At 43.0% G+C, this 27,105-nt stretch overlaps 2 long non-coding RNA genes across 2 annotated transcripts; one reads left to right on the plus strand and one right to left on the minus strand.

Moving 5' to 3' along the window:
* Positions 1 to 13,394: 13,394 nt before the first annotated feature.
* LOC110016343 lies at positions 13,395 to 16,797 on the minus strand. The gene is made up of 4 exons (XR_002291613.2): positions 16,527 to 16,797; positions 15,254 to 15,383; positions 15,109 to 15,162; positions 13,395 to 13,977 (listed from the first exon to the last, which is right to left on the minus strand). It is a non-coding gene; the product is annotated as an uncharacterized LOC110016343 (long non-coding RNA).
* A 5,157-nt stretch (positions 16,798 to 21,954) lies between these two features.
* On the plus strand, positions 21,955 to 23,640 carry LOC110016344. Its single transcript, XR_002291614.1, has 2 exons — positions 21,955 to 22,776; positions 22,885 to 23,640. It is a non-coding gene; the product is annotated as an uncharacterized LOC110016344 (long non-coding RNA).
* Positions 23,641 to 27,105: the final 3,465 nt, after the last annotated feature.

Raw genomic sequence — 27,105 nt, forward strand, 5'->3', positions numbered from 1 at the left:
ACTTAGATTTTTTCTATGTTCCTTTATTTTATTTTACTTATGTTTTTATTTATTTGTGTGTTATGTTCATTGTTTCTTTTTTTCCCCTCTATTCTTTATTTTCTATGTCAATATGTTATATTTGGCAATGGTGACTGATCTTCGAGGCAATATTGATTACATCGTTATTGTTCGTTGTTAACGTTAATGTCATTGTTAATGTATGATACCGCAATTGTCAATAAAGTTTTTTAAAAAAACTTAGCGACGTTAACTCATTGGTCGTGGCAACTTACAGCCAATCAAATAGTGTGACGTCATCATTGGTCGAAGGACCCCGAAGGACCCCGAGAACATCCGGCAACCCGAGAACATCCGGTACCCACACCTGCAATGCTGGATGGAAACTGGGGGGAGTTTTTGTTGATGGACAAGAGGAAAATGTGCATTATTGAAAAAAATGAAATAAATATCTAGGAACCAAGAAAGAATAGAATAATTTCATCTGTAAATAATTTTTGTCTAAATTTTGAATTTTTCTAAAATAACAGACAATAATATTAGAAATACATATAATGAGGTTAGTTGTTTTCTGCAGCTTTCCTGCTCTTTTTGGATCTGTTTACCAGTTCTATTTAGATAAATATAACTTTGTGGTCTTTCTTCACATTATTTTTGCTTTCCTTTCATGACTGAAACTAGACTTCGTATCTTGTTTTCTTGCAGGGGTTTTTCTTGCGTGTTTTCTGTCATTTTGTGTTGTGTCAGCATGATCCTGTCCCGCCCTTTTTGTTGTTATTGCTTGTATGAAATGATGCTGACTCACTAACCTACACTAATGCACACACTCCTAAAATAAACAATCTTAAGGAACCAGGGTGCCCCGCTTCAACGGAGCAGTGTCATCGGCGTAGAAAAAGACAGAAATAACAGTTTCCAGCATAAGTGAACTTTGAACGCAAATGAAGTTTAATACAAATCTGCAGCAATTCCAACTTCATGCTGTTTTTTAGCAAACATGATTTTGTGTGTGTTTTAGTAAAGTTGTTACACGTGTGCGCTTTTATGTTAGCAAGAATGTCATTGCTTCACTGTAAATACAGATGAAGGTTTTTGTCTTGAGCTGTTTTCTCTGCCTTGATGGGGTTTTGGCAGCCATGCAACACAGCACGGGTCCAAATCTGTCGCCGCAGGCCAATTCAGTTGACTTTGTGTTTAATATAGTGGGATGGAAAGTGAAGAGCCGTTCTCTCTGAAACCACAAATTCAATCATTCTGAGAGCTTTCTCAAGCCCTCAGAGATGGCAGAAGAGGATGCTGCAGATGGGACTCGTCCTCTATGTGCAGGTCCAGGCAGGATAATGAATAGCTCATTGAATAATTCATACTGAAACAGAAGTCAGAAACATAAGCTAATGTGTTTTTCTGGGTATGATGGATGAGGGAAATCTTGGGTGTGGAGCACAATATTCAGTCTAAATGATTGGAACATGAGGTGAAATGTTAATGTCAGAGGAGCTGCAGCGAGGAGCCGTCTTCTGTCCACAGGCTTGCATCGAGACTTCTGGTGAAATGTGTTCATGTGTCTGTTGGAAAAGCTGCAATCCCTCATGATGCGAAACCAGCTCACTCTGGAGCGCTTCCTTCTTCATCAGCGCTTCTGCAAATATGGCAGATATGCTGTTGTTTCTTAATGAACAAAACCAAACAAACTAACAGAACGTTGGTGTAGAACATTACTAAGTCTCCCTGCTCCCTGTGTGCACCTGCTGCAGATCTTTCGGGTGTTTGAAAGTGTGTTACTGGAGAAACCGATCACATTGCAGGACTTTAATTGGCTGTTCTGGTGACTGAAACAGCCAGTTTGCTTGTTTATGACAGTTACCCTCTGAATTTGTGTATTTTATTTGCTTTTACGTGAAAACGATCTCAGGAAAAACAACAACAGTTTCAAAACGTTTCAAAGGAATAACTTGGAGAGATGCAGAGGAGTCAAGACATGAGTGGAAACTCCCTCTGACTGGTTGAAAATTTTCACTCTTAACTTTTTAAAAGAAGTTGGGGAGTGGAGGCATCATTTTTATGATTCATTTGAGAAATATTAGCTGGAGGTGGTCAACATACAGAGCTGCTTCATGTTGGGTCATTTCAACTCTAATCGCATGAAAAACTGAACTTATCGTGGATAAATCATTTACTTTCAATTTATAACCTCCTTTTCTAACTAAGACGACAAACGAATGACTGCGTCGGTGCTGACCTCCCGCCCGGTTTGCCTCCATCCGTCTGAAGCTATTTGGAGGAGGGGAGAAATGTTTCAAGACGACAACAAGTCCAGAAGGGAGGACTCAACGTCAACACAAACTGAGATGTTAGTTTTAAGAAACAATTATATAAAATATGAGAAATATAAATGCATTCCATCTGTGAGAGGATCCTGGACAACTTAGAATCTAATCTCTGAAGTGCCCACACAACGTTTTGAGAACATTTCTTCAAGACAGATTTCTTGGTCACCTGAACCTGTAGAGGGGGTCGACCCGTACAGCTGTTGTGGGTTTTTGGGTTGCCCAGGTCCATGGGGGGTCATAAGGGGAGTGGCTGTATGTTTGGGTGGGTGTAGGTGTGTCTTGCGTGAAAATTGAACGTACCATTGTCTTGTGTGGTAAGTGTATTGTGAAATATTCGTAAGGCTAATGGAAGTTCACGCACTCATGACGTACAGGTTATTCTGTCGTACTACGTCCTTACGCCACACTATAGTCGTCACTAAGGTGTGAGTGCTGGCTCCTTACTGACAGCGTGAATCCTGCATGCACGGGGTGTGCACGTGATACCTGAGAGTCTGTAGGATGTCCACACAAACTGCACTCTGATTGTTGTTATTTCTCACAGTTAGGCTGCAGCAAGGAGCGTGCACGTATCACGTGAACAGCTCCTTCTGCAGGCTTGGAGGTATGCTGTGGAGCATAAACAAAAGTTGTGCAGAGCCAAAGACGTGAAGTTACCTTCTACAGGTACTTTTTTTTAACTCTGATTTAGCAGTATGGATCACACGACACTCAGAAAGACGACCAGCAGAGCCTCAACAGCTCATAAGTCCCTGTAAGAGCTGCCAGCAGACCGGCGTCATCTCCGTGTTTAGCTTTTTTGCTGCTGCCTCAGACTTTTACTCTACATTTTTCTCAGTTTGCAGTTTGTTAAGATGGTCAAACAGCTGGAAATGGGGATAATGCAGAGACCTGCTGAGCCCACATTTGCATGAACACTGTTAATTTTTTCATTATGACCAATTATAGATCCTGAAGGAGGTTGGAGCTCAGCTGGGTTCATGTCAGCCATGCGGTTTGCTTTATTGTGAGTAATGTGGGCTGTTAGGGAGCGTTTCTTTTTTAAATGATCTGACTGTAATCAATCTGAGAGTGCTACAAAACCAATTAGCTTGTCTGTACGACTGTGGCGCTGAGCCACATAATGATCCTCAGCTGAGGCTGCAGTTTCTCGCCAGGCCACCGACGATCCTGAGCACCAGTGTGTGTGTGTGCGTGTGTGTGCGTCCGTGGAGCCAAGCGAGCTGTGGAGATTGTTAGTAACTGAAAGGCGAGATTGCGCAGCGGTGCAGATGGGCGTCCGCCACACGCCTGAGGCAAACAACTCTGCACAGCGAGGTGTGTCGTTTGTGTCACCAGAGGCGGTGCGCTGAAGGAGAATATAATGATGTCACTGTGAGAGTAGCATCACTTTAACAAACAATAAAGACCAGACATCCAATTTCCTCAGAGCACTAATGAAATTAGAGGCATGTTTAACTTGAGGAAGAAGGAACTTTTATCCTTTTTGCATGTTTTCAATTCAATTTTATTTGTATAGCCCAAAATCACAACAACAGTCGTCTCGATGGGCTTCGAAGTGAAACATGAACTCAAAAGGATCACGAATACAAAGACTTCAATAGGAAAATACTAAAAATGAACTAACAAACTGACTAAGCTATACTGGCATCCCTGCCCTTAGACCCCCCTTCGCGGTAAGGAAAAGCTCCTAAAAAAAAAAACGAATTCCGGAAAAAACTAAGAAACCTCAGGGGTGTCCACATGAAGGAGGGATCCTCCCCCAGGACGGACAGGCGATTTACCAGAACTCTTAGAGAAGAATTTACTTATCTAAATCTACAACTACATATATAAAGTCCAGCAGACGAGCTTCATCCAGCCGTGGTTGTGGGGACAGTCAAAGGCGCGAGTCGAGCCGGAGACAGGAACCACAGCCAGGTGTAGGAGCAGGAGCAGAGACGAGGTAAACAGTCAGGAACTGGAGCACGGATGAAACAACTGGAGTCTGGAAGCACTCCCACTCCCCAGGAGGGGAGAGGAAAAGAGGGACAATACATGAATCACACTGCACCAAACAGAGGCATGGAGAACTAAATGATGAATTATGATCAAGAATAGAGGAGAGGAAGGATAGAAGTAAAAAAGGAAAGAGGACAGAACCCCAGTGCACCATAGTTACCCCAGCTTCAACTTCTAGCAGCCTTTTAAAACAAATAGTTATTATTATTAAGTTTAATTTAAACAAATTAACATTAAGTTAAATAATCTCTGAATACTAACTAGTCTGACAATAAGCCTGTCCACAGAGGAATGTTTTCACTGATGCATGTTTTGCTTCAGTCGTCTCATTTCGGTCACATTAATCGGCTCACAGTGACGGAGACGCTCTGCTGTGGTTGGAGTCCTCTGGATTTGATGGGAGGTCAGCAGCGTGGAAAACACTGCAGGGGTCTTGGTTTTGTTTTTCTGAGTTCCTTTTGAAAGTCTTTTTCTTGTCAAAAGCCAGGTTGCCTTTAGCCTCCACTAAAATGCTTTTGGTCTCATGAAACCATGTCTATAAGGGTTGCTCTATGCAAAAACATTAACCCTTGTGCTATCCTACGCACTTTACCATTGGGAGTAGGGTCATTTCGACCCACTAGACAGTGCTCTGAACCTTTTTTCTTCAATGATTTGTGATCTTCACTGGTGTCCATGGACTACATGAAATCTTTCCACCTTTATCCACCTTTGTCATGGTAGGGAGAACATGTCAATGAAAGGGGGGGGGGGGGGTCATCTAAGACAGCACAAGAAGTAGAGGTCATGGAGTTGATGATGGTGGTCCTCTAGACTTAAATCTCCTCGTTTATTTGAGTAGACACATTTCCCTTTAAATACTTTTAATAATTAGTTATTAATTTTATCTTGGCTGTAAGTAACATTAGATTTAGTGTCATACGCTGCCAGTCAAATTTATGGAAACATAACTATTGTAATTTTTTGTATACTGCTTCTTAACTTGTGTGTTCTTGACACTGTGCCTTTTTAATGTCTTTGTATTGTTTTATTAATTAGACTGAGTCTGGAATAAATATCTATAATGAATAAATAAATGTCTCTCTCTCTCTTTATCTCTCTATCATATTCTCTATCATATATATATAAAGTAATCTTTGGTCCTTTTGCGGGAACGGCAGTCTTCCAGGGGAAGCTCTTGGTAAAAGTTTGGCTCTTTTGTTACTATGGCAACTGTTGGAGATTCATCATCTTGATTCTAAATTGTCTTAAAGTGTCATTTTCCTAAACGACTATAAAAGTGAGTCATTATTAACAGCACGTCCATGATTACACTCTGTGGCTTTCATGTTTATTTGGTTGAAATATCACATGGATGTAGAAGTAAAACAAGACCTGAGGTGTTTTTTTCATTCTAATGAAATCTCTTAATTGATTTTTAGTTGATTTCATCTTTTTTTTGTCGTCCCCTTTCTATTGAAAGCAGCTACTTTGTCAGATTTGAGAATCAAAGCTGAACCCTAATCCTACGTTTGGGTTTAACCCTTCAGAATCAATTCAGACGGAACATCAGAAGTAGCAGCAGTGATTCTGTGGACAATGTTTTCCAGCATTCCTGTGAATCCAGAGTCATCTCTGGAATCTGCTCTTCATGAAATCACCATCTTCTAGTTGACCTTCAGCACTTATAGTTGATAAACCAAATGTTTAGCAGCTGAAGAGAAAGTCAGCAGCAACTGTTGTTCCTCAAGTATTAAGTTTGTTCTTAAACAATGTTTTACAATTTCCCTCCACTCTGGAAAAAAAAAAAAAAACTTTGTTTGGTGCCTTTTTTGGAACCCAAAAAAGTGTCACAATGGGTTGTGACACTTAAAAACACAGCAGCATTAAAAATATACAGGTGTAAATAGGCCAGTGCAATTAAGTCAGAGGGAAGTATACTAGTCAGAAAAGGTGGGTGTTTAACTTTTTAATGAAGTGAAAGAGTAAATCAATGTTTTAGAGGTCAGAGGGAAGTGAGTTCCAGAGCTGGGGGGCGGAGCATTCAGCTGCTCTGCCCCCTCTATGACGAGGTGAGCAGTTGGGACAACCAACTGGAGGGAAGAGGAGGATCTGAGGGAAATGGGTGTAACAACACGAACAAGGGTATGAACAGGTATGGGGGGGGGGGGGGGGGGGGGGGGAGATTGTGGATAGATTTAAAGGTCAGGAGAAGGATTTTGGAAGTAATTTGATGTGTGATGGGCAGAACAGGTGAGATGTGTTGGATGGATGGGGGTTGGTGAGATGAGTTTTGAACCGGTTGACGAGGTCCTGGACCAGGACGGCAGTGGAATGAGGAGCGGGGGAAGGGCGAAGACGACGGATGTTGGGAAGGTGGAGATGGGCAGGAGGGTGATGCTATTGACGTGTGATGTGAAGGAAAGGCTGCTGTCAAGGATGACACCCAGACTCTTAACGTGAGGGGAGGGGACGACCTGCTTTGATTCTTCAAAGGTAATAGATTACCCCATGACTCTCCTGTATTATAGTGGGGTACTTTCTATGTTCCCCTGTGCAGGTAGAGCATAACAAGATAAAATGACAAGTGAGTATTTGACATTTAAATGAAGGACATTAGGGTTTAATAATGATTCCTAATAAAACAGTCAACTCTTGGAAAAGCAGGTTAAAATAACTTCACTTAACCAACAACAGGTGACCTGTTGACTCTGTCAAACAGGAAATTCAGCTCAATGGTTGAGTCTTAATGAATAAAAGGAGTTTAACGCTGCACAGGAACAGTGCTCTTCATCTGTTAAGGCCTCAAGTTACTAAACACCTAACAAACCAAAACTTCATTTTTAATGCTGTACAGAAACAGCAAAATGTAATTCAGTACTATTGTAATGAGTTACTCAATCAGTTTTTAAAGCATTAATTTACAATCAAAGTCGTTTCAAGGGGCTGCTGAGAAGCCAATAAACTGATCTAAATAATCTTGGGATGTATTCAGACTGGGAAAATCCTTTCTTCCGGATTGAGTTTGTTTAATTTGTTCTGGATCGGGTTCTGAACCTTGTGTTTGGTCTGTATTCAGACTGGCATCAAGCGGACCGTTCTGTTCTGGACTAAAGCTTGAAAACAAAGCCATGTGACTGAAGATCTCGACAGTCATTGGCCAGGAACTTAGAGGGCGGGTCAGAACAACACGAGAAAGGCGGACTTTAACTCGGAGGATGCTGGCAACGGCAGCGTTAAGGAGACGTCGGGTTTGACGGTTCGCGGATAAGTGTTTATGATGCATAGATCTCATCGTTGTGGTTTTATGGTTTTGTTTTAAGAGAATTCTGTCAAGGAACTACAAGGTAGCTTTTAGAATGACCTCACAGCAGCGCAGTGTAACGAGACACAGAAAAGCGTGTAGAAGCGTTTTGCCGGTGTTCAAATAAATGTTCTAACAAGTAAACAGTTGGACCATTTTTTCTCTTTGACATTTGTCCGCGGCTCATCAGTTCCTACATTCCTACTTTGTTTACGTCGGCCACAGTGGCTGTTTTGGTCCAGTTGTTCAGCTCTGAGGACGGATTGTATTCAGACTGAGGAACTTCAGAGCGAACCAAAGACCAGTCTGATTGGAAACAAACCAAGACCACCCGCAAAGGAGGATCCCAGAGCGGTTCCTGGTCCCGGACCAGAGTCATTCCGACTGAAGATTTGTTCTGGATTATCAGGGGAAACAAACTCTGGTTCACTTTAAGCAAACCAAACGTGTCCAGTCTGATCTCACTCTTTTTTTATTCCAAACATCTCCGATTATTCCATGGAGGCCAGAAAATCCCAACTGTATTTCAGTGACAGCTTATATAAGCGTGAAATGCCTCTGGTCTGCCTCATGTCGATCCTGAACAGTGTTTCGTTGTCTGAGTGGCAGCATTTTATCTCTTACCTTGGTGAGAACGGGTTGTGCAGGAACTTAGATCCAGTCTGAACCTCACCTGTCCTCCCGTTCATTTCTGCCTGCTAACTGCAGCGCACTCGTGTGACAGAGGCTGCGCTTTCTCTCTTTAATCTTGTACAGCCCAAAGCTTGTGATGGATGGATTTCCTGTTGCTCAGGTGTAAATCTTTCATGTGTGAAATTGTCTGTGCTGAAGAAGCTGTCGGCAGCACAGTTGTGGTTGGTGACAGCCTCAAGTGGAGAAGCAGCAGAGCTTAGACACTCTTCAATAAACTAACACATTTTTTCCGACTGTCATCATTTAGGATCTCCATTCCTTTTGTCTGTTTATTTTTACTCTGTGCAGCCCGTCGCCGGTTATTCACTGGCACATTCATGCTGTAACAAATTTTTGTGAGTGTAACACTTTGGTCCTTCTCGGTCCTTTGTTTGATTAGATGTGTGAGTCAATAAAGCAGAAGGCGGCTTCTCCACACCCGGTAAACAGTTTTCAGAATCCACCTTTACTTCTGAGTTCAACCGGGATACCCCACCAGCTCTCACATGATGGATGCTGATTGTGGCATCAGCATCAGCAGCTGGAAGCACAGCTGTGTGACTGACATTTTGCTTCATAATTCAAAAGTGGTCCAAGAACAGATGTGAGGCAGCTGCTGCTGCCGGTCTCCTCTGGCGTGTTGCCACTTCCGTCATGCCGTCATTTAAATGTTTAACGACTTAAATTCCCACGTTTGACTTGGAGACCTCCAGCGCCGTATGTGGGACAGCGATTCTTCTACAGAAGGACTTTTGGCAAGAAATATGTCTGTCAGCGTTTGTTTGTACAATTAAAACATTAAAAAACTATTTGGCAATTACACTGTTTCCAATAAATCTGAATTATGTTAAACACAAACCAACTCAAACATGGCGACTGATGTGAGCAATCCTTTTGACAGCAGATACATTTCTGCCACGGCTCTAGCGCTCATCATCATCTATCAATGGAGGCGTCAACGTCTTCTTCAGGCCGTGGAGTGGCGAGCTCCTTACACGTGGGAGTGGGTCTGGGTGAAGGCGTTTTGGGAAATGGTGATTGGTGATTTTCCAGAGGAGCTGTGGATCCAACAATTCCACATGACATGGTCAACTTCTGATGAGCTGCGTGACGCTGTGGGACCTCTGGTGGCGCCTGCTGTGCCCAAGCCGCCACTCTGCCATCTTGGTTGGTCACTTGACTCATTTAATTCAGAAAAAAGGGTTTCCATAGGAATTTTGTAAAATATGTCAATTTTGATAAACCACCTCCTCCAAGCGCAAAACCTTTTTTTTTATTTTGATAGAAACAGTTTTTTTTCTCCAAATTTTCGTGTTTCCATTCGGGCGAATTTAGAGTTGTTTCATAGTTGATGGAAGACAAAAACGACCTACAGCCTGTGATCTATTGATAGATCAAAGGACAAAAACCTTTACAGACGAGCCATTAGAAAGCGTCTCCGTGTGCTGCGTCTACAGGTGAGGTGCCCTCAACAGCTCATTGGAAAGATGCCCAAACCATCTAAGCTGACTTTACCATGAAGAACCCCCCCACAGCCTTTCTCCATACATGTTCAGCCAGTGAACATCTCGTGGTCGAGGAGGAGAGTGTTTGGATGGAGACTGTATCATGAACACGGTCTACATTATCTGTCAGGTTAATCAAACAAGACTTTCCTTTTGAAAAGAGCTCTGATCTTTGGCTTTAAGGTCCTGATTCCACCCAGAATTCAGCTGTCATAAAGTTATGCATAGGATAAAGGCATTAAGGCAGAGTGCATTGCTCATGTAAGTGATATTCTTATGAACCAATCAGTCGTGAGCGTTTACATGAAAACATAAAAAATGGACATGGAGAGTCGTTTTTCCAGTTGGTTGCTTCCGTCCTGGCTTGACAAAGGTTTCAGTGCCGTCATTGTGTTCTGACTGCTTATCACAGGCATGCAGGCCTTTGAGTCTGCAGCAGAAATGTACATAAGTGAGTGATCTTTGAGCACTAATAGCTCCTTTTCTCCCTCCCGGGGGAGATGGTTCGTGCCAGTGTGACTAATATCCTCTCCCTCCTTCCGGCTTCGGAGTCTTCAGGTTCAAGGCAGCCAGGAGAGCTGTGACAGGCCGGCGCCGCTCATTACCTCCCAGCAGAATAATTACCAGTGACCCGCTCCCTCACAGGCATTAAGGCTTTGGCCCGCTGCGCTGTCCCACACTGATGGAAAATCGAGAACGTGGCAGCGACCATATCGGGGTCATTAAAGACCTCACTGGATTCGTGGAGGTCAAGTCTTTTAGTTAATGTGTGCACCCTCCCTGTGAAGAAAAAACCCCCTAGCCTTGCTGCTTGAGCAAAATGCTGTTATGAAGTTCAAGTTGAGATGATGGTAAGCAGGAAAATGAAACGGATGCGGCGTGCTGGGAGTGTCAAAGCCCTGAAAGTCAAAGGAGGGTGACAGCTTCTCAGTTTGCGTCTGCTCCTGTGCTTAAACTGTGGTGTAGTGTACATTCATTCATCCATGTAAGTCTCCACAATCTGCAGAGAGTCAGAGCCGGGCTGCAGACTTCTGTCAGCATCTGAAGATTTCTTTTAAAAAGAGTCCTATAAACCAAATTGCTTGGCTCTTAGAGGAAAATCCACCCACCGCATCCGTAAGAGATGTTTTAAAGCCTGAGGCTGCATCATTTGATGTCACCTCAAAAAGCTTCATACAGTAAATATGTTTGATGTCAGTCAAAGCTCCACAGGCTCAGCCGTCAGCGCTCGGAGGACGGCGTCTGCACGACTTCCTGTCAAAGCCTCTCCAGCAGGCTGCGCGGACTCCAGCTCATGATCTCACTTTGTTTAAATGAAAACTTTTTCCTGATTGAATTTTGGCTCCAAAATATTTGCCTTTACTCAAGTTTTATTCATTAAAGCTGTTTCTCAAAAACTGACCGATACCTGAACTTTGTATTGCACTCTTCCCCCTCGTGTTGTATGACTTTCCTGCATCATTTCAGAGAATTACACGTTTTTTTTTTTAAACGTCATCAAAGTCCAGCATTTTTCTCGTTTGTCAGATCTGGCTTCAGTTTCTATTTAGTTATTTTAACTAAAAATTCCTCTTCTAATGTGATGATTGGTGGTTTTTCAGAACAAATGATTAATCTCACTTTAGATAACTATTTTCCCGAGGCTTTAAAAGGACAAAACCTGGAGAGACCAAAAGGAGATGAAGTTCAACCCAAAACATCTGAAAACAGAACTGCATTCAAAATGTCTGTGGTTACGTTTAAGTGAAGCTGCAGGGCTGAACTGCCATTTCCTTTTCCAAATGTTTTCTCCTGTTTTCGTTAGTCTGGGGAGGTTAGTGCTTGGTCATTGATTTGCCTTTTCTTTCATTTACAGGTTCATATTTCAGTTAGGTGGGGTTTTGTTTTGGCCCTGGTTCACCCTGAAGCCTTTTTGCTAAGTTCTTGTTGGTTTTTATTTATTCATTTCTAAATACATTTGTTATATTTGTATGTTATATTTGGTATTTTGGTTATTATTTTAAATTGGCACAAACTTGACTTTCATATTGAGCTCCTCCAGGTCCCTCATGACGTATGAAAAAGGGGCGGAGCATAAATTTGGGTCTCATCTGAGATTTTTGTTAACCATAAGGGATTATTTGATTTGGTATTTTCTCTGTGTGGGTTTTGTTCAGATTCTACATTACGTACTTGGTGGCACTATTGGTTGACTGGACACATCCAGTAAAAAGTCACACATATATAATAATACCTTAATGTCCATTTCTAGTTATTGTGCCTGTAATGATTATTTTTTACCTTTGTTTCGTATACAGTGTCCTTGGGTTCCTTGAAAGGCGCTTTTAAACAAAATGGATTATTAAATAGGAAGAATTTGGTTTCATCTGTGAGTCGTTGATCCGTGAATTCTTTCCTCTTGAGCTTTTTGGTTTTTGGAGGACTCCCTTTTTCTAATGTGATGGGGTAAATATGTTGGTTGCAGAAAATTCTGCAGAATGTCCTAAGAATTTAAGATGATTAAAGCATCTGGGGTTGCCATAAGAAAGAAGAATCGTGAAAAGAGTCTGGTCCTTCAGTCCAGGAGGGCTGCTGGACATTAGATATCTATGCATTCCGTGTGTTTTTCCTCCCTGTTTTGATGCTGGACTAAGAACGTCTCTCAGAGGTCACAGGTCACAGTCAGGTTTACTGGAACAGATGGGTTGTTGTGGCAGAGCTATGACTACAGATTTATACCTGGACTGAGTTTGTTGCAGAGCTGGAAGTGCTGAATCCAGTTTCTCTGCTGCTCTAAAAATGCCACTAAAGCTTTAGGAGCGACCTTCTGTCAAAGGCAGCTGCTCGCCGCCGTGAGGATTCAAAAACACGCCGCACACTTTTCCTGGGTTACTCTGCTCCGAGGCACAAAGATGCACACGGGCTGCGACAGGGTTTTACGTGATCCTCTGAGGAGAAATCTCCTGCATCTTCCCGGCCGAATCAACTCGTGCATCAGATGAAGAGAGGAGAGGAAATCACGTTTTCTGCAGCTCTGAAAAGTTGATTGTCTTTTTTTAAGGCTGTGTTTCCCTCGTGGAGGGAAAGTTTATGACTGAGAACACCAGAAAGTTTGGATTTCCCCTGTGACCACAGATCTTTGTTTCATATATTTCCTGCATTTATATTTAAATAACTGAAATCAGTTGCATCTTCTAACTCTCAGAACTGTTTATCTTCCTGAACAAACTTTCTTTTTTGGCTACAAAGGAGAATCACTTTTTAAAGATTTTTGGTTCCAGTAGAAAAACAAGACAAAATCAATCTTTATAAACCGGTGAGATTGGAGCCGATCTCACTAAAAGGCAGCAGAAGAATAAAAAATAAATGGACCTGTGAATTTTTAATTCCAAAATGTTGTGTTTTATTGACAGAACTTAAAGTTAACATGGCTGCTTCAGATTACTTTAAGCAATTATGTCTGAATATGAATGAATTTGGAATTTTAAAAATGACATTTGTTTTAATAAAACTGCAGATGCTGCTGATGGCACACAGCAGGAGAACGACTCGTATCTGGAGGATATTCAGAATCGAGTGTTTTACTTTGCAGTTTTTGAGCAAACTGAGTTTGTGAGAACTTTATGGATTAAAACAAACTTTAATTCACTTCATTTTCAGGAAACCTGATAAAGGGGGATTTGTAATGAAGTAAAAGCCCTTCTGGATGCTGTCTCGGGTCTTCATAAAGAGGCAGGTGATGGATGTATGTGGGGGGGGGGGTATGGAGTCTTTTTTTTCCACAGGTTTGTTTACTGCAGAAGCTGTTAAAGTGCAGAGCAGCCAGCAGGTCAGATCAGCCCGGTAATCATGATGATCCAACGCCTGAAGCAGCTGTTCTCCCTCATGGATTGCAGACACTCGCTTTATTTACCTTCTTCATTACCGCCCCCCCCCCCTCAACTGCTGCACATGCAGAAAAGACGTCAGCCTGCGTGTCGCTCCATGAGGATTTGAAGAGCGGGAAACTGTGTCAACGCCGCTGTTTCCTCTCCACCCGTCTTTGAGAGCGTGCCGTCACGCAGCCTCTACCCGAGCAGACGTGTCGGTTTAGAGGAGCAGAGCAGTCAGGGCTGCAGGTGAATTACAAGAGGAGCCTCTTCTGGGTCTGCCGTGCCTTTGAAGAACCTCTTTGGAGCGCGCTCATCAGTGGGAATACATTCACAGTCTGCAAACATGAATCAACTCTGACACACATGAGGGGAACGAGGCTTTTAGTGATGCAGCCTGGATGCTGCACGTCCGGATGGACTGTGAAGACACGATTTTTGTCAGGTGGGCTTTGGGTTTTACATTCTGGAATTACTATTAAGACCCCCCCCCCCTCCCCCTGTCAGCATATCTTACTAGCAAAGTGAAGCATGGCGGTGCTTCTGTGCCAAAACCAGATCCAAAGATGTGTCAGTTTAGTGAGCAACTTTCCACCTTTGGGAAGAAGTTTGAGCTTTTCTCTGAGGCCTGAATTTTTGTTAGATGGAGTTCATTGTTAAACATCAGTCGCCGAAACTTTCCTGACTTGAAAGGCAGTTATTCCCTTCATCCAAGTCTCAAAAGAACCCAGAGAGCTCTCTCTAAGTAGAAGCTGCCACAATATTGAAGTAAATGGTTTTAAAATGATGTGAAGAAGGAAAAAGATGCACTTTTCTGTTGAAACATGACAGACAGTTGTGTTCAATTTGGTAGAAATGGAGAAAAAATAACCACATAAATCTACCTCTCCTCTTGTCCAAAATTCAGTCTCCAAACATCTGAATGTGAGCATCTTCATTCATTCTGACATCCACCTGCTTCTAAAAGCCTCTTTTGAGAAGACAAGAAGCTGCAGAGGCCTGAAGTCCTCTCCGTTTCACTGTCACTGAGGTTAAACGCACAACAACAGTTGTGGAGGAAATCCCAAAATGTCTCACAGCCTTTGTGACGGTTAAAACACATCTCCTCCTAAAATAGTCTGCGTTTGGGGGACTCATCCACTCATATGGAGCCGTTCTTAGCTCATCATTCAAAGACCAGAGAAATGACGCAAAAAATATTCTATTCTATTCTATTCTATTCTATTCTATTCTATTCTATTCTATTCTATTCTATTCTATTCTATTCTATTCTATTCTATTCTATTCTATTCTATCATTGCGTCTTTTTTCATTGAATCTGCAGCCCTGTTGTCTTTATTAGTCTTAAATCTGTCTAAAAGCTACCAAGCTTAGCACCAATCAAATCTCAGCTTCTCTGCGTTTGGTGTCCACTGACAGACTTCAGGCGATAGCTAACGAGTCTCACCTGATTACGTGGAGACTCTTACCTGCTAACGAGTGACGGGGCGTTCCTGTTGGTTGGGATCTACGTGTCCTCATTACTAAAAGTGAAAGTCAAAAGGTTTGATATTAATGTTCTGCAAGAAGCCCATTGGTTTTACTGTGGAGAACATCTGTGCTGAGGTTTTCCACCTTTGCATGCCTCGCTCAGACATAATTGGAGATGTTCTCGCAGGGTTTTTCATTTCCCTGTTTCTTTGCTGAACTTCTTTTTCCCTCCTTTCTCTTCTTCTCCTCGGAGGCATCCAGCCGTTTCCACTTTCTGTGTGAGACGGCGCACGAGGTTAATGAGCATCACAGGGTGCTGCTGGGGAATCGATAACTCAATACAAGCTGGTCAAGACCAAAACAAGGTGTCCTCCACCAGAGCTGCAGCTGAAGTGATTGAATCTGACTTCTTTATAATAAATCCTGGCCTGCTGCTTCAGCGGGCCGCAGCGCCTTTCACCCGCATCCCCCCAAGACAAATGCGTTCTATCTGAGAGCTGACAAGCTCATCTGACCTGCACCTTAACTGGGGTGTGGGGGGTCGGGGGTCCACTAGAACAAAATGCAGTCCGGGGTTTCGTTCTAGAAAGGAAAACCTTGTTTTTCTTCTAAAGTACCTCTGAGGACTTGGTGCCCCAGAACTACAACGAGGTGAGATTATTGTCGAGAATTTGTGATAAAAATGTAAATTAAAGCGGCACTGCATGGCCCCCAGGTGCCACCTGCCCCCATTGGTTAAGAGCCTGAGATCTGCCCCTCACTCTTTCTTTTGCCCCTGCCACCCTAGTCAGCCACCCTAGTCAGAGTTGCACGTGACAAACTCATGTACAACCTTTTCCAAGTTGTTGCTTTTCTGTTGGTTTATCTCCATAGCAACCATTAAATGCTTTAGTTACCCTGGTGTGACGAACAGGTCGATGTCACTTTTACAAGAATCTACAAATCATATTTTTTAATTTGCTTGGCAACTGAGCTTTTTTTTAAACCACGCCCCAAACAGCACATTTTTGACATTTTTTTCTGAAAGATTGATAATTTCTTCCCTTTTTTTTTTGCTCCTCCTGTTAGATTAAACTAACCCAAGAATGGTTTGACACAAATCTGGGACAACTGCAGTGACTCCAAATGTGTAGTGTTTTTTTATTTTGTGAATTTTCAAATCAAAGTAAAATTTCAGCAACGCATGAGCAGAACCCATCTGCCCATACCATCAAACCACCACCTTCCGCTCATCAGTTTCTGAGGCAGCACTTGCACAAATGGGTTTCTGTCAAAAACATCACAAGTTTTCATTTCTACGTTCTCAACATTCCTTTTTCTTAATGCACTTTTCTTTGATGTGTAAAGAAACAAACAAGTTATTCCCGTGAGGATGAACCTGAACCTTTGGTTTCATGTCCACCCCATAACATCTCACCTGTCAGATGTTCAAACCCCCAAGCTGCTGCTTCTTCATGTTGAGAAGACGTTCTACTCCGAGTTCCCGTCTATGGCCGACCTTTTCCATTTAGACGGAAAAGTAAGTCAGCAATAAGTAAAGGAACATTGCTCACAGAACTCATCCTTTATTTTTCTGGAGCTCCCCAACTGGACTGTTGCTAAGCAACACAAACAATGAAAATGTTTCTCCGCCTTCTTTCTGTTTCCAGCATCCTCCACTTGCCGCTGTCTGTTGTTTTTTTAATGCGTATTCTAACACTGTAAGCATGAGCATTTAAAAAAAAAATGATATTTGAACATTAGCCAAACATTTATCCTTCCATCCAAACATTTCCTTCATCCTTTGGATGAAGGAAAATACTCTGTTCCTGTTTGGACAAAGATCTCTGTCTGAAATTTTTTTGTAGTCATCCAGACTTTTCTTTCTTTTCCTAAACGGTCTCTTGTTCATGTTTGTTTGTCTCTGACAGACGGGAACAGTTGTACATCGCCAACGTAAAACATAAAACATGTAAAGGTTCAGTGGGAGTTCTACAAATCCCCGTTTCTGGATTCTTTGACATGATTAGAACTGAAAATAAAAACCAACCAAATGAGTCGATTTTACTTTAATAAATGAATAATTGAACTGAACCAGAGCAGAATGGTCTCTTTTAATGAGAATGCCCTTCATGAATGTGTTTTATTTATGAAATGACAAACGCATCCAGACAGATGGATGAATACGTTTCATTCCTTTAGCAGCATGGCGCAGGACTCAACCTGAGTCTAATATATTAGTCTGGCTGCTGATGGGAAGAGCCAAATGCTTTGATGTTCACCTTGATACCCCCCCCCCCCCATCCTGCCCAAGGTCCAACTGCTTTGCGGTACAACCGTGCTAAATTATTTCTATGTGCTCTCCAATAAATCACAGCAAATGAGCAGAGAGTGAATGAAAAGATAAATCATTCAACCGTCGTTAACAACAAACGGAATAAAGAACGAGGGGACGTCTAACGGAGTGTGACATCTTTCAGAGGCCCAATCTCAGTTCTGATCTCCACGCAAATACTCCAGTCAATAGAATAACGAGACGCAGCGAGCGTTAAACTGGATCAAATGACAGCGGCGCTGCAGTGGAAGATGAGAGGCCAGATGTTCTGCATGAAGCATCGGTGATGCATGAAGACGATGACAAATCCAGACGGGATCAGGCTAATGTGACCACAAAGACCAGAAAACACTGCTTTGTCATAACATGAAATGACAAATCTGCATTCAGTGATAAGACCCCCCACCACCCCCGCCCTCTGAACTCCAGTACAAAAGCATCATGACAGGAGATTAGCACCATTTTCTTCTTTCCATTCTCCACACTATCTTGTGTGTGGACTCACTGACTTTAATTCTTATTCTGTTAAACTGAAATGACATCACAGGTTCAACTAATCGAACTGATTAACCCTTTAACACCACTGAATAACACACACTCTGACATGCTGTACGTCTGCGACCCGATCAGCGGAAAATCGGCTGATTCTGACGATCAGAAAAGTGGCTTTTTGCTCACAGACTCATTGGCCCCCTCTGCTGGTAGTTTTTGGGACGTCCGGCCCGTGGAGTGTTGTGGAGAAGAGCGGCCATAACTTCAGGGGAGCATAGGTGTGTCTTACCCTTGAGGCTCACACAGCCACCTCAAGGGAGGTCAGGGAAATGGAACGTACCGTTGTTGTGCGTGTGGTAAGTCTGTGGTGAAGTATTCGTAAGGCTCATGAAAGCTGGTCGGTCCACGACACTCTGATTGGCTAACATCCTCATTTCTAACAGCAAGGAGCGCGCACGTATAACATGGACGGCGCTAACGGGCTCATTGTATAGTCTGCAGGATTTTGGGGGGGTAATAAATGAAAAATTCGTGTCTCCTACCTCCCCCGTACTTACCGTCACGTGTTGTAAAAGTGTTCACTGCCACCTGTTACCCGCAGCTTATCTGCAGAAAAAACGTCATGAACAGTTTCTACGACCTTGATATTTTTGTGGAGGGCACCGGCGTACAGGTTTGACCGTTTTTCACCTGACAGGACAGCTGGGACTATGGTTTGAGCTCCTGCATTAAAGGGTTACGGTTCAGCCTCTCCTATCAACGACCCTCCGCCCAAAAAGCAGCAACACTTGTGCAGGTCACCCCACCCCCCACCCCCTTCCCCGTACGCATACACGTGACTTGGGCTGAAAAGAGCTCAAAAAATGTCAAATGACACGTCTTGAGGAGTTTGAAAGTCGCTCCTCACGCTAGTTTTCTGTACTTCCCACCATTAAATGTGAGCTGCTGCCTCCCAAAAGAATCTTTCTTTAATTTCAAAGTCTGGAGGTTGAGCCGGCGAGGCGAGGAGAGGCGTGGACCCAGAAAGAGGGGTCCTCGGGAGAGTTGTTCTTAATGAGGCAGAAAAACTGTAACAGAACAGAGGTCACGTGGAAGGACCTGGAGGAAGGTCACACGCCGCGTCCTCCATCTGCACCCGGAAACCTCCCTGAGGAGCTGGAAGCTGAGTCCGTTTGATGGCACAGTTTAGATCAGCATACGTACCTGTAATTACTTCAGAGGCTCATGCAGTGAGATTACCTCACAGCTACTCTTGATCTTAACAACTCCTATTTTATTAATATGTAATTAAATCCAGATATAATTGTGTCTGAATAGTGGGTCACTTTGGTTGGATCTTCTGAGAACTCATTAAAAATGAATTAACATCACATTGCAGAGAAAGGACTTCCATAGAATGCAGTGCTGTAAAAATGGCTCAGATCATCGTTCTAATGTTGAGACACAAAAATAACCTGAAGGAAAATATGAGCAGCTGTAGTTTTTAAAGCATCATTTCGTTTATTTAGATGAAACAAATAATAGAAAGTTTAATGGAAATTAAAGCACGTCAGCCGTTCATTTCTGCCCAAACCATGAAACTACTACCACCATGTTTGACTGTGGAAATTAAAATGTTTTCTTTATACATTTGTTACTTGTACTTATTAAAATATGCTTTTGTCTTAATCCTTTAACACCAGCAATGTCGGCGGCAAAATAACACGCACTCTGCGCACTACCACAACTCTTTGACTGTAATTAACGTAAATCCAACGGATTCTGACTGACAGAATAGCTGCTCTTTTCCGTGTAAGAATCAGCTGATTGATGGCCCAAACACTTTGCTGCTGTGAAATATCAGCTGCTTTTTTCCACTTCAGAATCCGCTGGATCTATTTTACTGCGTAAACAGTTCAAGAGTATTGGTAGTCAAAGAACGTCAACACTGGAGCTCCAACTCAGTTGATCCCAAACCAGTTTTTGTGAAGCCCCCACCACGCTTAAAAGCTTTCTGTCCATTATTAACTCTCAGGTTTGGTGGAATATGGGCGAGCAGCTAAAAAGTTTTTGACATCTTCATCTTTTTCTTCGCCTAAAGAATGAAACAACAGATTATTTGTTCTTGTCGTCACGATGATTAATTCTTCCAATAAACGCTGCAGACTTTGGAACACTTAAAAACGTCTCCGATAACACGGCCCATTTATAAACAATTACAGAGGAAAGCAATAAAACAACAAGAATATTAATGTTCCTGTCATCGTTCTGCCTCTGCTGGAGACGCACAGTTTTTATCATCCTCACCAACGCATGCAGCAGTGATGAAATACCCTCATGCTCATGTTCTCATATAAGGAAATGAAGCATTTGTGGCCCCGAACAATCCGGTCCATCAGGCGACGGCCCAACAAGTCACTTTATTTAAACTATCAAAAAATTTAGCAAAGTATCAAAAGTAAATTTTTAGGATTAACATATCTGAAAAGGGTTTGGAAACTAAAACGAGCTTTGAAATGATTTTTTTCTTCTATTTTAGTTGCTGTTTCTTCAATTATGCACAAAAAATGATACATTCCTGGATAAAAAATTCCTGGGTTTTTTTCTGTCTGTGAAAGAAAACTGTTATATTTTTGTTTACTTTATCTATTTATGTAACAGAAGGCTTAAAGTAATTAAAGTCAAAATGTATCTGAGAGTTTAGACCAAATCTGATGTTCAATACTGATGAGCATCTCTTTTCTTTTCTTTTTTTATCTCTTGACGGGTGAATTTACGACCAAAGCATTAGAGCTTCCATAAAGAGCCGTGCTGTCATCCTTGTATATTCATCAGATTTGTTTGTGCATCAAAGTTTCGGATCAAAGACCTGAACGTTTCTCAAAAGCGGAGAACAAAACCGATAAGAGGCCTTGATCAGAGACTTACTTCAGTGGAGCGGCCGTGCACGGCTTGTACGACGTTTTAAAATCAATTCTAAGTTTTAAATGAAAGAAGGGAAGAAGTGGGGCGATGAAGAACCGCTAAATGTCATTGCTGCCATCTTCTAGTCTGTAAAAGTCCAACCTACTGCAGCGCATTCATTAATTCTGCTCTAAGATGGTCCAATCATGCAGGATTTGATCCTTTAACTGTGAAGGTTTGTTATAAACAAATCTGCTCTGGTTAAAAAAATCTTTTTCAGGCACAGACATGTCAAGCGTGGCACAGCGTTACGGTAAACATGTAGGGAAGAATGTAGTTTTGCTGATTCGGTTCCATTAATCTCAGAGCATTTCTGTCACGTCACTCTGCGCAGCATTGATGAACTTAAGGCAACATGTATAAATGCCAGCTGGTGGCATTAAAACACCTGACGGAAATTACAGAAGGAGCTGTTTGCCGCAGGCTGCAGCCCCGCCCGCCCTGCAGCACCGCCCGCCCTGCAGCACCGCCCGCCTGCAGCACCGCCCGCCCTGCAGCACCGCCCGCCCTGCAGCCCCGCTCGCCCTGCAGCACCGCCCGCCTGCAGCACCGCCCGCCCTGCAGCACCGCCCGCCCTGCAGCACCGCCCCAACTGCAGCACCGCCCCAACTGCAGCCCCGCCCCAACTGCAGCCCCGCTCGCCCTGCAGCACCACTCGTCCTGCATCTGACAGCTCCCGCAAAACAGTTAAAGGAAGAGAGAGACAAGTGGAGGTCATGTTTTCCAGAGGGTCAGCCGTCTGTTTCAGTCTAAAGGGTTTTAGTGTTTCTTTGTGGTTGTGCGTCTCAAAAGCTGGATTTGGTAAATAAATAAAAAAATAAAAACCTGCGGTGATATTTGTGGAAGGAGGATCAAGAGCGTTTTAAAAAGATCTGGGACACAAAGCAGACGGGATAAACATCTAGAAGCTGAGATCTTCACAGCAGCCAGTTTTTTTATGTATCTGATCCGAAAATATTTTTGTGCAAAACTCTACATGAAATGTCTACTTTGATGATAAAATCTTGATTTATTTACACCAGCTCGCGTCAGAGTACTTTGGTGTCCCTCTAGGTTCTGAGCTGGACCCCCCTTTTTTTTTTTATCTTGGACGTTTGGCCTCACCTCTCCCTCCTTTGACTCTAACCCGTCTTACACCGTTAGTCTGGTCTGTGTTACCTTCACCTTGAGCTGCCTTCGTCCTTTACTGCTGTCCTCTCACCGTCCCGCCAACCGTTTCCTCTCAACACACTCTTCTTCATCCCCCACCGACTGCCCGGATCTGCTTTCTTCATTCCAAGCACTTTCATCTTTCAGCTTTTGAATGACAGCATTTAAAGTGATATCAGAGAGGAAGGAAACTTCATTTTTTTATTTGTAGATCTGCTGTAAAAGGCACGATAGAACCACCTGAAGACAGTGAAGAAGAGGTGGATTCTGCAATGGACCAGATAGAGAAGAACTGCAACAAATCAGTTGTCTCAACTTTAAAGACATTTCCTGACATGTTTCTCTTAATCTGCTGCCCTGCCTGTTTTAGCTCTCTCTTTACTGCTTTCTGCAAATTTGCTGACTCGGGTGTCTCCTCATTCTGATTGACTGAACACACCTGATCCAGGTAATCACTAGTAAGAGGTGCACACAGAGCTGGAAAACAGGCAGGGTGGTAGATTTAAAGGACCAGGATTGAGCAGCCGTGTCTTAACGATAGAGAAAATCCACATGTGGTTTAGTATTATTTTTAAAGAAACAGGCTTAGTCTCCATCTACTAAAGTTTAGACTCTTACAGATGCAACATTCACAGTTGGCAGAGTCATGGCATGTTAGCGCCGTTTGTCTTCACATCAACAACTGGACAGAATGGTTTCAGTCCCGTTCCCTGCATTGCCCTGGAAGCAGCTGCTTTGTTTAAGCTGCATCCTCGCCGCCGCCGCCGAGGTGTCAAAGTGTCTTATGCAAGAGCACGGGCTCATCATTTGGATGGACTTTAGCGTCACAGATGCTATTTGTAACATCAAAAGAGTGTCTAACTGTCTGATTCTGCAGGAGACCGACTGCGACTGTGGCTGGCATTCATCTCAAAGAGGAAGAAAGGCGGCGCGCACATCAAAAAGGAGGCTGACAAACAAGTGGAATCAGACAGTAACAGGCTTGTGGCTTCCTCATCAGTGGCATCTCCTCATGCAAGATTTGACTCATGCTTGATGGATCAGAACCAGCTGCGACGGGATTCTGCTGCTGCGGCGGTTCTGTGGCCAGCAGAGGGCAGAGCAACTCTAAAACATGAACTGCCGCTTTGTGAGTTTGTTGGAGCTGTCATACTTTCTAGGAGATCCTCTCATTAACAGTTGACTTTCCCTGTAATCAATGTGAATCCATAAATCACGGACATTAAGTTCGGGGTTTCACATCCTTGGAAATTTGTCACCTTTCCATCGAGAAAGACCCTAACGTCTGAGTCCTCGCTGAAACTTCAGCCTTTTGAGTGGGACCAAATTTCAAACCATAAAATGGAGATAATTGGATTGAAAAGGTCAGAAACCAACGAGAAGCTGCAGGACTGGCGAGAATTTTAGGATCCATCAGGGAGGATTAAATCCATTTCATTAAAAAGAGAAAATTATGAAACTCAAACCGTTTTAGTCGATCAGCTTGAGGTTATGTGAAGCATCCAGGGCTAAGTGAGGACAAAACAGCCTGATATTAACTAGAACAATGGCACTCTAGAAGTTTCTCCTACAGAATAAAATTCCTGCTGTTGGTCTGTTTCCAATCTCATTCCAAATAAAATGGATTTCTTGTCCTTTTTGTGGCCAGAAAATATCCCAACCTGAGCCAAAGCACTTGTGGCAAATGCAGACATTGACCTGCAGGAGGCATCCCATAAATATTGTCATAGGAATCCTTATCATCTGCTTCTGATGGCGCCACGCTGAACCGAGCTGATATCAGTGTTTGGGTTTGAGTAAAAAGCTCAGCTCGCGTTTGCAGCTGTGGTAACACCCTTTAAATAGACACGTCCAATTTCTTATCCTGCCTGGAACGCATTTGTTTTCAAGTCGAGTGCATTGAAGGGTTTTGAATCTCAGGCTCACAGGCGGCGCTTTAGGCACCAACTGTGCTCATAATAGCAAATTAAAATTTCATTAGGACGAGCTCATTTCAGCCGGAGGAAATTCCTTTGACTGGCTGGATGGGTTCAGGACGTTCAGCCAGAGCGGGACAGGCAGAAGAAAAAGATGGTTTGTTTCTCGGCCGTCGTCGTGGCCAAATGTGGCACACGTGAAGTGCCTCACGCGTGATGTGCTTCACTGCACATGATCTCAGTGTTACTGTCAAGCTGAGGAGGAAACAAACCGAGCGTACCGCCGTCCACGCATGTCCGAGGAGTAACAGCACGGCTGCGCTCATGTCAACATGTGACATTAAAATGAACACACAAACACGATCGCGGTGCTTCATGTCTGTCAGGTGTGAGGGAGGACCGACTGGGTGGACATGGAAAGGTGGTGTCATCAACATAAAAACGTGACACTCCCAGAAAATGCAGCAAAAGTGGAGAAAGATGGAAAAAGGAAAACGCTAAAAATTCAGAATCCTAATTCCAGAGGAAGTTTCTTTCAGTGAGTGAAGAATTTCACTTACAGGGACACATTAGCTTCGTTTCCAATGAGCGGTACAGTATTTTGAGTGTCTCTATTATCAAATGGACCCATTAAGCGGGTCCAAAGCGTACCAGTTTGGGGCCCTGTTGGTTGCAGGTCCATAGAAAAATGGACCAGACATGTTAAGACGGAGCTACTGATGAAGCCCATTGATTGGCGGAAGGTCAGTACAACAATGACACCAACGTTTTCGGCTGTTTTCCTTTTCGACTTATAGATACGAAGAACCCAGCGGGGGGGGAAATCAGCTGCTGGATGACCTCCATGGTTGTCGTTGAAAGCGTCGATTTTGCTGTAGTCCCACTTTTATGACCCAAAGCTGCACCCTGAGACAGTCCTGCTTTGAGTGGAAACGCTCACCTGAATTCCCTGGACCGTTCTAAACCGAACCGGACCGGACAGTACCGCTCAGTGGAAACGAGGCCACTCTTGCACCAGGAGCCTTACCTTTTGATTGGCCGGACTCGCATGATCCAGGTAATCAGGAGCTTTCTGTTTGGGTCAGAGAGATGACATCTGAATCTGACGAGCTAGTTTGATTTTTTTTTTCAGAAATGATCAAACAACTTAAAGACCCACTCTGAAGGAAATGACGTTTTAGCATGTCTAAGCATAATTAAGCTCAAAACTGCATTTCTAAGTATTTCTTTATTTATATTGTTGTGAATCAGCAGCAGACGAAAAGATCGTAAAAAATGAATGGGGGCGGGGCCACAAGCTCCCTGCTCTGCTCCATCCTGATCATCCACCTGCAGACAAACAGACATTCCGTCTTTGTTTTCTTGGTCTGAGCTGGAATCTGGATCAGAACTGACGGATGGACATCTACGGTGTTGCTGCTGTTTTTGTTGGATAATGTTAGGTCAAGGGTGTGCGTTTGCTCTTTCTAATGAACTCCTGCCGCTCTGAAGAAAATATGTCCTAGAAAACAACACAGGTTTTTTTTTTAAGATTTTTAATTTTAAAGAGACCACTGAGGATGTTTTGAAAATAGATCAGAAGATGGTCGAGACGGGACTTTAAACCAAAAAACGCCTTTTCAATGGGATTTAAAATCATTGGGATTTTTCTTGTTACTGACTATTTTAACAACTATTGTCTCATGTAGCCAGTTATTCTCACAGGTAAACACATGTAAAAGTTTTACTCATATCTATTTTCAATGCAGTTTTTTAGGTTATTTATTTTTCTCCATTTTGCACAGATGACACACACATTTAATCTGTGCCGTATGTTAAAAGATTTTGCAGACTGGAATCTCCATGAAGCTAAATTAAAAGTTTATTCTGCAACATAGACAACAGGATAAACTAAAAATAAAAGCATTAAACAGAGGACACCCATCAGGACTTTGGAATAACAGGATCAGATCGGGTTCTAATGATTGTGCAGTGAGGCGCATCGGCGCTCCACACAAACCCGTCCAACCGCAATCCATTTTCTCCAGAGGAACGCAGGTCGTTTGGTTGATTATTGAAAAGACAGAGACACAATGGGAACACATGTTCTGCTTTATGAACGCTCTTCAGTTTTCATTCAACGTAAAAGTAAATTTAATTTCCAGTCAACGGATAAATAGAAGAGTGAGAGTGGACGTCGCAGAGAACCACAAAGAGACCAGAACCGCTTCATTTAAATGCGTCAAAATTTGATGAAGGGGAGCACAATTTGAAAGATAAGAGAAATGAATTAGAGGACTTTTTAATGACATGCAAATTCCTGTCAGTTGCATGTTTTTCTGCCCCTCCGAACTGTGTTTGACATCCATGATTCAAAGAAGTAGAACGTTCAGGAAGCCTCATAAATTTGATCACAGAGATGTGAGGCTCTGCTCGTCATGATGCTGATACTTTGTGAAAAGGAGAGAAATATCATCTTCCAGCCATGAAGCCATTGTTTTGGGTAAAAAAAAAGAAGCTCAGCCAGCTGCTGCGTTTCTTCAGCTTTGCCTGAAGCTGCTGGTCTGTCGCCGCCTTAACACTTGTTTTATCTTAGATGACCCCCCCCCCCCTTCCATTGAGGTGTTCTCCCTACCATGACAAAGGTGGATAAAGGTGGAAAGATTTCATGTAATCCATGGACACCAGTGAAGATCACAAATCATTGAAGAAAAAAGGTTCAGAGCACTGTCTAGTGGGTCTAGATGACCCACCTCCCAATGGTAAAGTGCCTAGGATAGAACAAGGGTTAAAGAAAGATGAGATCTTCAGCTTGATGGACTTCACGATGAATCTGGAACAAACTGGGGTGACGTTTTAGAATCAAACCGTTGCTCTCCGGAGAAGAGTTCAGCCGAAATGTCCTAAAAGGAGAATATTTTAATAAACGAGTTGAAATGTGGCGTAAAAACAGAACGGCAACAAACCACCCTGAAGAGAACCAACATGGAGGTTCAGAAAATCGGAACCATCAACTTCCTGAGGGACAAACACAGGTTGGAGGAAAAACAAGGAATCCAACAAACCCTCCACCCATTTCCTACGCCTGCTCCGTCCGAAATCTAGTCATGGGGGGTCACAGAGGTCCATCCATCCATTTTCTTCCACTTCTCCTGGACCGGGTCACAGGGACAACAAAACAAAGACGCTCAGACTTTCCTTTC

This window comes from Oryzias latipes, chromosome 14 (genome assembly GCF_002234675.1).
Source record: "Oryzias latipes chromosome 14, ASM223467v1".
Lineage (NCBI taxonomy): Eukaryota > Metazoa > Chordata > Actinopteri > Beloniformes > Adrianichthyidae > Oryzias > Oryzias latipes.